Source organism: Haliotis rubra, unplaced genomic scaffold (genome assembly GCF_003918875.1).
Source record: "Haliotis rubra isolate DU_JTF1 unplaced genomic scaffold, ASM391887v1 Scf77, whole genome shotgun sequence".
NCBI lineage: Eukaryota > Metazoa > Mollusca > Gastropoda > Lepetellida > Haliotidae > Haliotis > Haliotis rubra.
This window is the reverse complement of record NW_025767490.1, coordinates 976,614-990,211: the sequence shown is the minus strand read 5'-3', so window position 1 is coordinate 990,211 and position 13,598 is coordinate 976,614. Positions and strand designations below refer to the sequence as shown.

The window sequence follows — 13,598 nt, the reverse complement described above, 5'->3', positions numbered from 1 at the left end:
CGCTTTTAGCAACATCCCAGCAAAAACAGATATGAGCTTCACACATTGTACCCATGTGGGGAATCGAACCCGGGTCTTCGGCGTGACGAGCGAACGCTTTAACCACGAGGCTACCCCACCGCCCCTCAACACTCTTGATCTATTCGGGAATAAATATGTACTCGTAATATAGTGGACATCGTAACATGGAGATTGTCAGAGATGCCTTCTTAATATGGAAAGGGTTTTGTAGCTTTTATTATCCTGTGTATAGGCATTCAACTATTACCATATTCAAACTCATCGTCCATATTGCAGATGTCGAAGTCGCTATGGTGGAAGATATTAACGTCGCCGGAAGTGTGGGCGATCTGTGCCGCCTACATCAGTCATGCTTGGGTAACATCGTGGTTCATGGCCTACCTGCCTCAATACATGAAGCAGATCCTCAACTATGACATCGAAGAGGTGATTATTATCATTACTATGAATCCCATCTTGTCAAACTCCCCTTTGTCACACTTAGGCCGTGATAGGTTTTTAACCATCAATGTCCAACTATGCATCTCAGTTCACTGAGTGAGTGAGTGAGTGAGTATGTTTTATGCCGCTTTTAGCAATATTCCAGCAACACAGCGGGGGACACCAAAATGGGCTTCACATATTGTACCCATGTGGGGAATCGAACCTGAGTCTTCGGGGTGACGAGTGAACGCTTTAACCAATAGGCTACCCCACCGCCTATTCCCACTAAGGGATTCAGTGCCTGTGTATTACACACGTGGAGTCTGTAGACTGTATTAGTCCAGTCACTATGATCGTCCTTCAGATACGTGCCATTCTACTGTAGCTAATACATGTACTCAGGAACCTTGTTAAGACTGCTCCTTGAGAACATTAAGATGGTCCTGACACTAATATAAGACTGAACCTCGGTCCTAGATCATGTTTAATTAAGCATTGGCCGCCATCATAAGTGATTTAATCAACAATGGCAACATTTTCAGTCCATTCACTAAGGGAATAAATATGACCCTGAAAATAGAACACAGACTGAACTTCGGTTCCATCATAAGTGATTTAATCAACATTGGCAACATTTTCAGTCCATTCACTGAGGGGATAAATATGACCCTGACAATAGAACACAGACTGAACTTCGGTTCCAGATTGGTTTGAATCAACATACATTTTGTCAGCCAGGGATATAGAACTCTCTATGTTGATTCAATTCAAATTTTCTACCATGACTTTAGTGACAAATACACTGGATTGTGATTGGTTAATTAAAGTCACTCAGAGATTCAATATAATCATGTTAATAATCATTATTGAAATTAGGAAGCTACATGACTTTTGCTTGGATACAAATAACTTAAAACCACTACAGATATATTATATGTGTGGACCTATATATTACATGTGTAATACATAGGTATATAACATATATTTCTATAAGCCACATTCATTTAATAATAATGTTTAAACCAAAATAAACCGGCATTATGTTTAAACCAGGTTTATAGATATGTTTCATACCTGTAATGCTATCCTTTCTTCTTTAACCTGGGATAAATATGGTTGTTGATTGGTATCAAAATGGATAAATGATTATAAATCTAAGCATTTGGTAGTCTCACAATGCTAAAGTGTCAACATTTCACCACTCGCCCCTTATCTGACACCTAATACATTTGGTAGTCATGAATGTTCACAATAATAATGAGTTAGAATTGTTCTTCAGCAACCCATGCTTGCCGTATGAGGCGACTCGGATGGTCAGGCTCGCTGACTTGGTTGACACAAGCCATCGCATGCAAACTACGTAGATCGATGCTCATGGCGTTGCCACTGGATTGTCTGGTCCAGATAGCTGCCATATAGCTCAAAAAGTGCTGAGATAAACAAAAAACAAACAAAACAAACAAATTAACGAAACAAACAAATGAGTTCATATGTCTTTGTAACCTGCGTATTATATAACCTTTATGATGCTTGGTTTGAGAACAAGTAAGCCTCACAACATACAGTAGCTAGTTAATTACTTATTAGTTATTCGTGTAAACAGTCCGAAACCGAAATGAGTGAGTGAGTTAATTTTTAAGTCACATCGGCAGTATTTCACCCATATCGTGACTGACATCAATTTATATCATGCCAATAATGGTTGTCACCCCTCCCCACCCCAACCCAACACAAACGTCACACTCCCTATCTCCCACACCCTCTCTAATTAAAAAAATTGAAGGGGGTGACAACCATTATTGGCATGAGTATACATTTATAATAAGTATAGGTACATTATAAAAACCTGTCAACTAAGGACAGTAAAACAACTAGTTTATCACAGATGGAAATTTAAAATCTAGTAATTAAATTTGAAACATTTTAACTATACAAAACGATGCAATATAAAAACAGGCTATAGATTGCCAACAACTGAAGGTAGATCACCATACTAGGGACCATGGGGACTTACACTACTTTGGCTACGTGCATGGACCCAAGGAGTATCATCCCTTCAGTCGCTGGCAATATTGGGGAAACTGAAGTCAAAATTAAAATGACAAATATTCTACGTTTATAACCATTGGTAGATAAAATATACCTTGACTGATATGGACCTCATCAGAGGGAAAATAATTTTTACAGTACTTCAACCCCCTTCAGGGAACAGCCACAAACAAACTTAGTTATCAATTTTTCTACCAATTTTATAAAATCTATTGTTATATACAAAACATGTAAATCAAAATTTGTGTAATAAATCAATTTCTTTTTAAAAAACAATACTTAAAAGTGAACTTACAATAAAAAGATCCATTGATGAAACTTTGAAATAGTTACCCTTGTGATGGAAAAACCAATACAGTCAAGCTAACCCGAAATGAAGTTACAGACCGGTATAGGCGTGGTGACTAACAGCTAAATTGACATTCTTCTGATAACAACTACCATACGTGATCATTTTAAAAACACCTAATAAGTAACCCTATTGCAGAATGGTATCCTGTCGTCGGTGCCGTATGCGGGGAGGTTATTAGTCGGCGTGGTGTCAGGCAACATATCGGACAGGATGCTCTCCAGGAGACTTCTGTCGACAGCAAATACAAGGAAGACCTTCCAGGGTTGACGTAGGTACGTCAAAATGACGTCAGGTGAAATTTAAGATGGCGTATGTTTAGAATTCTTGATGTGCGGCTGCTTGTAGTATCCCAGACATGGATAGTACTGCCCACTGAGTGCCCGCAGGACTGAATACCCCCACTCCAGCATTTATTTTCCCTTGTCATTAATGCCGAGCGCCAGGCTCAAATTGTACGTCATGATGACGCGGTCGGGGATCGAAATGACGTTAGTAAACCATTGTACTGGTGATTAGGCAGCGTCTCATTCCTCATAGCTTCCTGGAAGTGAACAGTCGGTATCAGTCTTCACAAATATGCGTCATAACACCATCCTCTATCTTAACCTCTGTCTACAGTCAATGTAAGGACGACGTTCCAACTCGAGGGTACGTCATGGTCACGAAAGTGACGGGATGCTCCCATTACTTTCCCCTCGAAAGCATTAATTTTACTATATTTTACTGTGACGTTTTAGTCGTTTATGGATTGAATTACATTCAGGACATGTCGCGGATTGTGCGAATTACTATTATTAACGTTCTACCGCCGTCAGAAACGTACGTCATACCTCCAGGTGACTATAATTAAAGCACGGAATACTACCCAGCTTCTGAGCACGTCTTGATGACGTCAATATATGACGGGTGCTTCCTCTACTTTTCGTCATAAGCATTAATTGTACTATCTTTCACTGCCTTCCACGCAATACAAACAGGGTAGAATATGTTTGTATATCCCAAGTTAGCGATATGATTGATGTAAATTATGATTGTTCGTTTTACTGTTAATTAGTTGGTGGACGAACTTATACGTTATCATAAAGTTATAACGTTCCAACCTTAAAACAAACATTCTCTTAGCATAAAATCGGTATAACTTACTTGCTTAGGTGAAATCTAATTTCATTGCACAGCAACGCTTCGTGACGTCATTCATTTGACGTGTGACGTCATTCGTTTCAATGTCGAGTCTAGATCTCCAACATTTTCTGCAAGAGTTCGACATATAGTACAGTTCGATACGTACAGGTCGACTTAAGGTTTTCATCCATGATCATACGCAGCTGCAATATTTAGGTGATTTTTTAAATATCATAAAGATATTTTAAATGCAATTGTTAGGTCACAAACATCGTCTTCACATTAAGAAAAAGGACACAGTTAGATTCTTGATTTACTCTTCTAATGTTAGGATGAGCTCGAATATTATTTAAGTAATTAATAATGCTTCAAACAGAAATAAATAATAAATACCCCATCCTATCCTCAACTCCCCTCTCCCGTTTCTCAATTATTTCTCAGATGAAATAAGGAAATAAGGAACACACGCAGTGTTGCTACTTTAATCAACTTGTGTTGATTTCTTTGGGATGAATTTCAGTGGTGAATAACCAATTTCAGACATGCGTGTGTGTTCATGAGCATGTATTTTGTGTGTTGTGTATTTCTTGCTGTATGTGCATATACAGACCCTACTAACCGAAATGTACACGTGAAGATCCAGGTTAGAATTGATCTTCAGTAACCCATGCTTGTCGTAAGAGGCGACTAACGGGATCGGGTGGTCAGGCTCGCTGATTTGGTTGACACATGCCATCGTATCCCCAATAGATCGATGCTCATGATGTCAATCACTGGATTGTCTGGTCCAGACTCGATTATTTACAAATCGCTGCCATATAGCTGGAATATTGCTGAGTGCGGCGTAAAACTCACTCACTCACTCTAACTGAAATGAGGTATATTCCAGGATGTCTTGGGTGCGCTGCATGTATGATTCTTGTGGGGTTCCTTGACGACAACAATGGGACCTTGGCTTTGTCGCTGTTGATTGCTGGTATATCCCTACAGAACTGTACATCCGTCGCCTTCAAAATCAATCACCTTGACATAGCGCCAAGGTTGGTGCTACGTCTCAACTTCATCATATACCCATCAAAAGTTTAGACTCACCTAAAGCAATCACTACATATTATGTATATATATATGGTTACATCGAACTTAGGGGAACCAATAGTCTGTCGTACAGACCCTGAAGCAAATATATCCAAGAAAGCCCACGCAAATCTACAAAATGTGGCAAGTCTAGATTTCCTCAGCTTCAGGAAATGAAGAAAGTCTCAAGGCTCCTTTTCATTATATTATATTTTTTTTTACTATGAACTTTTTTCAGTAAAATAGGTTCATTTCAGAGACTAGTTGTTAGTCTAGGGTACCAACTGCAGAACTTATGCAGATGAATTGCACGAGGATCATGTATCAATTTGCTGAAAGCATGTGCAAATATTGTGCATGTGTACAGCAGCGTTTTGGTGTAAAGTTTTGTTAGGAATTCGCCAATGTTCACTGATGTTTATCATGTATTGAACTCATGACAATAATCTTTTCAACGTTACGAATTTGTTTTACAATACATCAGTTCATGTGTAAACAGGACCTTTAAACAGTATGGAGTATTTTGCAAACTTTAGTTTAGCACAGTTGCCTGAAGTAAGTGGTTATATTTACATTAGTAAGTCTGAACTTTTGATGGGTAGTGTATATAGCATATTAAAGTACAGGGCTAATGAGTATTACAGGTGAACGTCAGTAGAACGTCTGGGTCATCTTGGGGTGAGAAGAAGCTCAAATGGATATATGTCCTAGAGGTTTGGAACGTTTTCAAACCCTCGAGCACGGGGTTGACATATATATAAATATATACAACAAAAGGGCATATCTGAGATTCGAGCCCACGCCACCCGTGAAGATCCGGGTTAGAATTGGTCTCCGGTAATCCATGCTTATCGTAGGAGGCGACTAACGGGATCGGGGATCGGGTTGACTTGGTTGACACATGTCATCGTATCCTAATTGCGTAGATCGATGCTAATGATGTTGATCACTGGATTGTCTGGTCCAGACTCCATTATTTGCAGACCGCTGCCATATAGCTCGAATATTGCTGAGTGCAGCGTGAAACTAAACTCACTCACTCACTCACTCACTCGAACTCAGGCTCATAGGATCCTGGCGTAGCTAAGGACACTTCACAGATTACTACGACTTCGGCGACAGGACCACCCAAGGGTAACGGACACACTTGTAGCAGCAGTAACCATGGTAACGTTGGGAGGTGAAACAGATGGTGTGGCGTCATTTGTTGCAGCAGATGGCGTAGAAACAGTAAAACTAACATATTCTCACATACTATTTGCTTCTACAAAACCTCATTCTGTTTCTACTAGTCAGCACTAAGGCATGTTGCCATGTGATTGTTACCGCAACAAGTATTAATGGGAGATGGCATGGTCATCGGATGAGTAGAAATATTGTTTCAGAAGAGGTACCCGTGAAGATGTAGAGGTAGTGACAACAATGGTGTAGGCACTGTGGTAACAATCTAAAAGGAAGGAGTAGAAGTAGTGGTAACGGTGGTAACAGAAGGTGTAGAAGTAGTGGTAACGGTGGTAACAGAAGGTGTAGAAGTAGTGGTAACGGTGGTAACAGAGGGTGTAGTAGTCGTGGTAACGGTGGTAACAAGGTGTAGAAGTAGTGGTAACGGTGGTAACAGAGGGTGTAGAAGCAGTGGTAACGGTGGTAACAGAGGGTGTAGAAGTAGTGGTAACGGTGGTAACAGAGGGTGTATAAGCAGTGGTAACGGTGGTAACAGAGGGTGTAGAAGTATTGGTAACGGAGGTAACAGGCGTAGAAGTAGTGGTAACGGTGGTAACAAGGTGTAGAAGTAGTGGTAACGGTGGTAACAGAGGGTGTAGAAGTAGTGGTAACGGTGGTAACAGAGGGTGTAGTAGTCGTGGTAACGGTGGTAACAAGGTGTAGAAGTAGTGGTAACGGTGGTAACAGAGGGTGTATAAGCAGTGGTAACGGTGGTAACAGAGGGTGTAGAAGTAGTGGTAACGGAGGTAACAGGTGTAGAAGTAGTGGTAACGGTGGTAACAGAGGGTGTAGAAGTAGTGGTAACGGTGGTAACAGAGGGCGTAAGAAGGTGGTAACGGTGGTAACAGAGGGGTGAGGGGTGTATAAGCCGTGGTAACGAGGTGGTAACAGAGGGAAGCCGTGGTAACGGTGGTAACAGAGGGTGTAGAAGTAGTGGTAACGGTGGTAACAGAGGGTGTAGAAGTAGTGGTAACGGTGGTAACAGAGGTGTAGAAGTAGTGGTAACGGTGGTAACAGAGGGTGTAGAAGTAGTGGTAACGGTGGTAACAGAGGGTGTAGAAGCCGTGGTAACGGTGGTAACAGAAGGTGTAGAAGTAGTGGTAACGGAGGTAACAGGTGGTAGAAGCAGTGGTAACGGTGGTAACAGAGGTGTAGAAGTGGTAACGGTGGTAACAGAGGTGTAGAAGTAGTGGTAACGGTGGTAACAGAAAGTGTAGAAGTAGTGGTAACGGTGGTAAGGTGTATGAAGTAGAAGGTAACGGTGGTAACAGAAGGTGTAGAAGTAGTGGTAACGGTGGTAACAGAAGGTGTAGAAGTAGTGGTAACGGAGGTAACAGAAGATGTAGAAGTAGTGGTGACGGTGGTAACAGAAGGTGTTCAAGTAGTGGTAACGGAGGTAACAGAAGGTGTACAAGTAGTGGTAACGGAGGTAACAGATGAAGAAGCAGTGGTAACGGTGGTAACAGAAGGTTTAGGGGTAGTGGTAACGGTGGTAACAGAAGGTGTAGAGATAGTGGCAACAGAGGGTGTATAAGCAGTGGTAACGGAGGTAACAGAAGGTGTAGAAGTAGTGGTAACAGAAGGTCTAGGGGTAGTGGTAACGGGGTAACAGAATGTGTAGAGATAGTGGCAACAGAGGGTGTAAAGGTAGTGGTTATAAAGGTAACAGAAGGTGCACAGGTAGAAATAACACAAAGCCTCTTTGTATCACCACCATTTATCCTCCAACATTTGCCTCCCCCAGATTCGCCGGCGTGATCGTCGGCATGACCATATCATGTGCGATGACGGCCTCGCTGTCCGCGCCACTAATAACGTCGTACGTCATTAAACAGGTTTGTACACAGTTCACGACTCACTTCCAGCTGAACATTTAATATAATTTAAATCGAAAAAAGAGAAAATGTGTAATGTTGTTCTGCCCAAGTGGGTTTCAGGAATGATAGAAACAAATAATCTCCCGTCAGGGTTCCAGCAAACAGATCACTCACTGAAAACTCTTGACGTTGGTCCCTGTTCCCTCCAAAACAGTTTAACATTGGTCCGGTTGGTTGATGATAGATTGCTATTGAAGTTGTCTATTTTCAAAAGAACAACCATCATCGTGGGTTTCAGTGCGAAAATTGAACATAACACAACTTTAAAACTGCTTATAAATGTTGTCATTTATGCGAAAACGATACGCCTTCATTTCGCGTTGTCACCTTGATATAAAGCATGTCACGGTTACCGGCTAGGACCCACGACGCTCGATTATGTTCTATATAGAACGGCAAGGACCCACGACGCTCGATTATGTTCTATATAGAACGGCTAGGATCCACGATGTTCGATTATGTTCTATATAGAACGGCTAGGATCCATGACGTTCGATTATGTTCTATATAGAACGGCTAGGACCCACGACGCTCGATTATGTTCTATATAGAACGGCTAGGATCCACGACGTTCGATTATGTTCTGCTATAGAACGGCTAGGACCCATGACGCTCGATTATGTTCTATATAGAACGGCTAGGATCCACGACGCTCGATTATGTTCTATATAGAACGGCTAGGACCCATGACTCGATTATGTTCTATATAGAACGGCTAGGACCCACGACGCTCGATTATGTTCTATATAGAACGGCTAGGACCCACGACGCTCGATTATGTTCTATATAGAACGGCTAGGACCCACGACGCTCGATTATGTTCTATATAGAACGGCTGGGACCCACGACGCTCGATTATGTTCTATATAGAACGGCTAGGACCCACGACGCTCGATTATGTTCTATATAGAACGGCTAGGACCCACGACGCTCGATTATGTTCTATATAGAACGGCTAGGACCTTACGACGCTCGATTATGTTCTATATAGAACGGCTAGGACCCACGACGCTCGATTATGTTCTATATAGAACGGCTAGGACCCACGACGCTCGATTATGTTCTATATAGAACGGCTAGGACCCACGACGCTCGATTATGTTCTATATAGAACGGCTAGGACCAACGACGCTCGATTATGTTCTATATAGAACGGCTAGGACCCACGACGCTCGATTATGTTCTATATAGAACGGCTAGGACCCACGACGCTCGATTATGTTCTATATAGAACGGCTAGGACCAACGACGCTCGATTATGTTCTATATAGAACGGCTGGGACCCACGACGCTCGATTATGTTCTATATAGAACGGCTAGGACCCACGACGCTCGATCGATATGTTCTATATAGAACGGCTAGGACCCACGACGCTCGATTATGTTCTATATAGAACGGCTAGGACCCACGACGCTCGATTATGTTCTATATAGAACGGCTAGGACCCACGACGCTCGATTATGTTCTATATAGAACGGCTAGGACCCACGACGCTCGATTATGTTCTATATAGAACGGCTAGGACCCACGACGCTCGATTATGTTCTATATAGAACGGCTAGGACCCACGACGCTCGATTATGTTCTATATAGAACGGCTAGGACCCACGACGCTCGATTATGTTCTATATAGAACGGCTAGGACCCACGACGCTCGATTATGTTCTATATAGAACGGCTAGGACCCACGACGCTCGATTATGTTCTATATAGAACGGCTAGGACCAACGACGCTCGATTATGTTCTATATAGAACGGCTAGGACCCACGACGCTCGATTATGTTCTATATAGAACGGCTAGGACCCACGACGCTCGATTATGTTCTATATAGAACGGCTAGGACCCACGACGCTCGATTATGTTCTATATAGAACGGCTAGGACCCACGACGCTCGATTATGTTCTATATAGAACGGCTAGGACCCACGACGCTCGATTATGTTCTATATAGAACGGCTAGGACCCACGACGCTCGATTATGTTCTATATAGAACGGCTAGGACCCACGACGCTCGATTATGTTCTATATAGAGAACGGCTAGGACCCACGACGCTCGATTATGTTCTATATAGAACGGCTAGGACCACGACGCTCGATTATGTTCTATATAGAACGGCTAGGACCCACGACGCTCGATTATGTTCTATATAGAACGGCTAGGACCACGACGCTCGATTATGTTCTATATAGAACGGCTAGGACCCACGACGCTCGATTATGTTCTATATAGAACGGCTAGGACCCACGACGCTCGATTATGTTCTATATAGAACGTATAGACTTATAGTTCTTTTGATTTATGAGCAGTCATCAGTTATATATAGATTCATATATGTAGGGTATCGGTGTCTTACTGTGACTTATCTTGATGTTTGATACATTATTTGCCCCTGTATTTCCAATCAGTACAAAAGATTCATCAAAGTGTTAGTGTAATTGCCCGAAGACAATTTACTCAAGCCTAACTGCACAATCTAGCAGATGCCTTGGAATGCAAATTAGATTTCGTTCCCCAGGTTCTAGATTTGATTTCTTTTCTTTCTTGAGCATTGTAATTTTTCAACCTCAGTAAATACTTCGTTGATCTGGAACATATCGACAACGACCAGTGCAAGAAATTTCGAACAGCACTTAAACAACATGTATCCCCTGAGTTGTTCTGGTGTGTAAATCAGCTCTGTTTCATTTCTTCAGGGGACAAGACGGGAATGGCAAATCATATTCTTCATCGTGGGCGCCGTCAACGTTTTCGGAGCTGGTGTTTTTGTTGTGTTTGGTAAAGGAACTGAGCGTGATTGGGCGAAGGAGGATACGTAATTTAAAAAATAGAAGGAATCTATGTGCTTATTGCTTCTGTAACTACTGATAATGTGTATGGTTTAATTAGCTGCACGGCCTTACACTGATAATTCTGCATGGTCTAAAAGTGTGAATGGTCTAAGAGGCGACTGTAGGGTCTTACTCTCATGGTTCCAATTGCGCAGATCGATGCTCTGCACAATCTAACTATCTACACGATCAAAGCTAGGTATGGTATAACATTCTATGCGTTCGAACCCTTTGCTGATTGGTTAACACTCCAAATGGCTGTACGGATTAACTATCTACTTGTCCTACCAATCCGTACGGTCTAACAATCTGCATGGTCTAACTATCTGCATGGTCTAACAGTCTGCGTGGTCTACTTAGCTTCACGCACCTTCCACCTATACGGCCTAACCATCTCCGGGAACTTTACCACGTTCTCTCTAAGGGCAAATCCGACATGACCTTATGCTGATTACCAATCATGTAGGTGAGGGTGAGGTGGGGTGAGGTGTGTGTAGTTTAACGCATAGCTGATAGGAAATGCGTAATCAGCTTTATGTGTATGTGTGGCTGCTTGTACTAGCCGATGCTGCAGACTGAGAGCAACTGAATTGACAAAACCGTTATCCACTGCATATCCCGAAAAGTGATTTGCATAGCGTTGGAAGGTAACATGAAAGCAGCCCATAATAAATATCAAGCCCATAATAAAAACAAAAACAATCGTACACATTTACGTGGATTGTGATGATAAGGAGTCATTTTACAACGATGTCAAATTGGTCACAGAGTGTTTACTCACGAGCATCTGCTTTTAACAATGAATGAGTGGGTGACGTTTTACGCTGCTGTTAGCAATATTCCAACAATATGGGAACATAGAAATTGCCTTCACGCATTGTACCCATGTGGAGAATCGAACCCGGGTCTTCGGCGTGACGAGCGAACGCTTGAACCACTAAGCTACCCCTCCCCCCAATTCACCCCCTGCTTTTAACAGATGAGGGCGCCCATAACTGTATCCCTTGTGGTAAAAGATTCACAACGAAAATATGGCAGCTCTTTCATCATTTTGTCTTACCTGCTATGTATATTGGTGCATAACAATTTAGTCACTTCCTATACACGACTTCGCTTCCAGTGCCCTGACCGGAACATGAAGTGCAAGGGGTTCATAGTATCAGGAAGCAAGGCCATTTCATTATTCACTACCTGAAAGAAATTAGTATACCAAATGTATATTAAATTGTGAATATTTATGTGTGTAACTGGTATTGGTTGTTGTTAAATGTGATGGTAGTTTAAATTGTACATATTATTTTAACGTGGACGTTTTTATATAAAAATAATTTATTTGTTTTGTTTTATATAAAGGACTTGTAAATACTTGTTTTATTCTTTGCCGCCATCAAATATTGGAGTATGCTGTTGTTTTGCGGCTGTGAAATAGGCTGTCTGTAACATGGATAAATAGCAATGTCTGTAAGCTGAAAGTGTTGAAACGAAAATATAAGAGAATACTGATCCCAAAATGACATATTAAGATTTTACAGCTGTGTACAACAGTAAATTACTGTATATACAGGAAAAATGAATACTGTATATACTGGAATATACTCAGAAAATGTCATACGTCACCACTTTCAAAGGAGCATTGTGTATTCATAGCTTTTGGTCACTGGAGCCGTGTCAATTTGCGCTGATTAAAGAGGTACACGAAGTACTTGATCTGACCAGTAGCCAGACTTCCATTTTCTTGAAGCGGTGGCTGAGTGGGTTAGATCGTGACTCGGTTCCTCACTCTGAGTGTCTGGGTGACTGTATGTCTGCCGGTACTTGAAACACGGTTTCTTTGAACACTGTTCCATTGATGACAAGGCTGTCATTCATACAATCACATTTTGGAAAACGACAAAAATACGTGATTCCGCTTATGTTAGTTCACAAACACGAATGTAGTGCTGGCAATCCTTAAGTAATAATCATGATGAACCGGGATTCAAACCCGCGGTAATATATATTTGTCAAGCAGCAGGGAACAGCCACATACCGCGTCACAGATTCCTGGATCAACGAGGAAGTTAATAACACACATTCCAGGCCGAGTTATTCGAGCAGTGGTATGGCCGGATAAACCAGCAAGCATATTATTAGGTCGAATCTGGGATTCGAACACATCATCATGGTTTCTGGTCCCTGTGAGAGACTCATGTCACTTATTAATCAAGGTAACTGTCACACAAACCGAAACATGAGTCTCATTAACCTATTCAGACAATGACCTACTTTTCAGCCGATCCGAATTTCCTCGTGTGAAAGTGGAAATAGACATCACAAACAACTATGGTTACACTGAATTCCAATTCCTTGTTTCATAAGAAATGGTATTTAGAACTGGATTTTAATTTTAAACTTTAATAACATCGTATTTCTATATTTTATGGCGAGGTGAAGGCAGCATGACTTTAACAAAGACGTCACAGACTGCCCCAGTTTGATGAGGTCGTAAAATGATTCACAATGCATCTGGCTGACAGGTTACACCTGTTTTGTGTTTTTTTGTGCTTATTCAGTGTAGTTCTGCAACGCACAATGTGATTGATATAATATCAAGTCCGTACCAGACCGCCAAACCTTTCTAGCGGCA

At 41.6% G+C, this 13,598-nt stretch overlaps 1 long non-coding RNA gene across 1 annotated transcript; it reads left to right on the top strand.

Moving 5' to 3' along the window:
* Positions 1 to 301: 301 nt before the first annotated feature.
* LOC124260618 lies at positions 302 to 10,973 on the top strand. The gene is made up of 5 exons (XR_006894135.1): positions 302 to 447; positions 2,981 to 3,107; positions 4,846 to 5,007; positions 8,007 to 8,097; positions 10,838 to 10,973. It is a non-coding gene; the product is annotated as an uncharacterized LOC124260618 (long non-coding RNA).
* Positions 10,974 to 13,598: the final 2,625 nt, after the last annotated feature.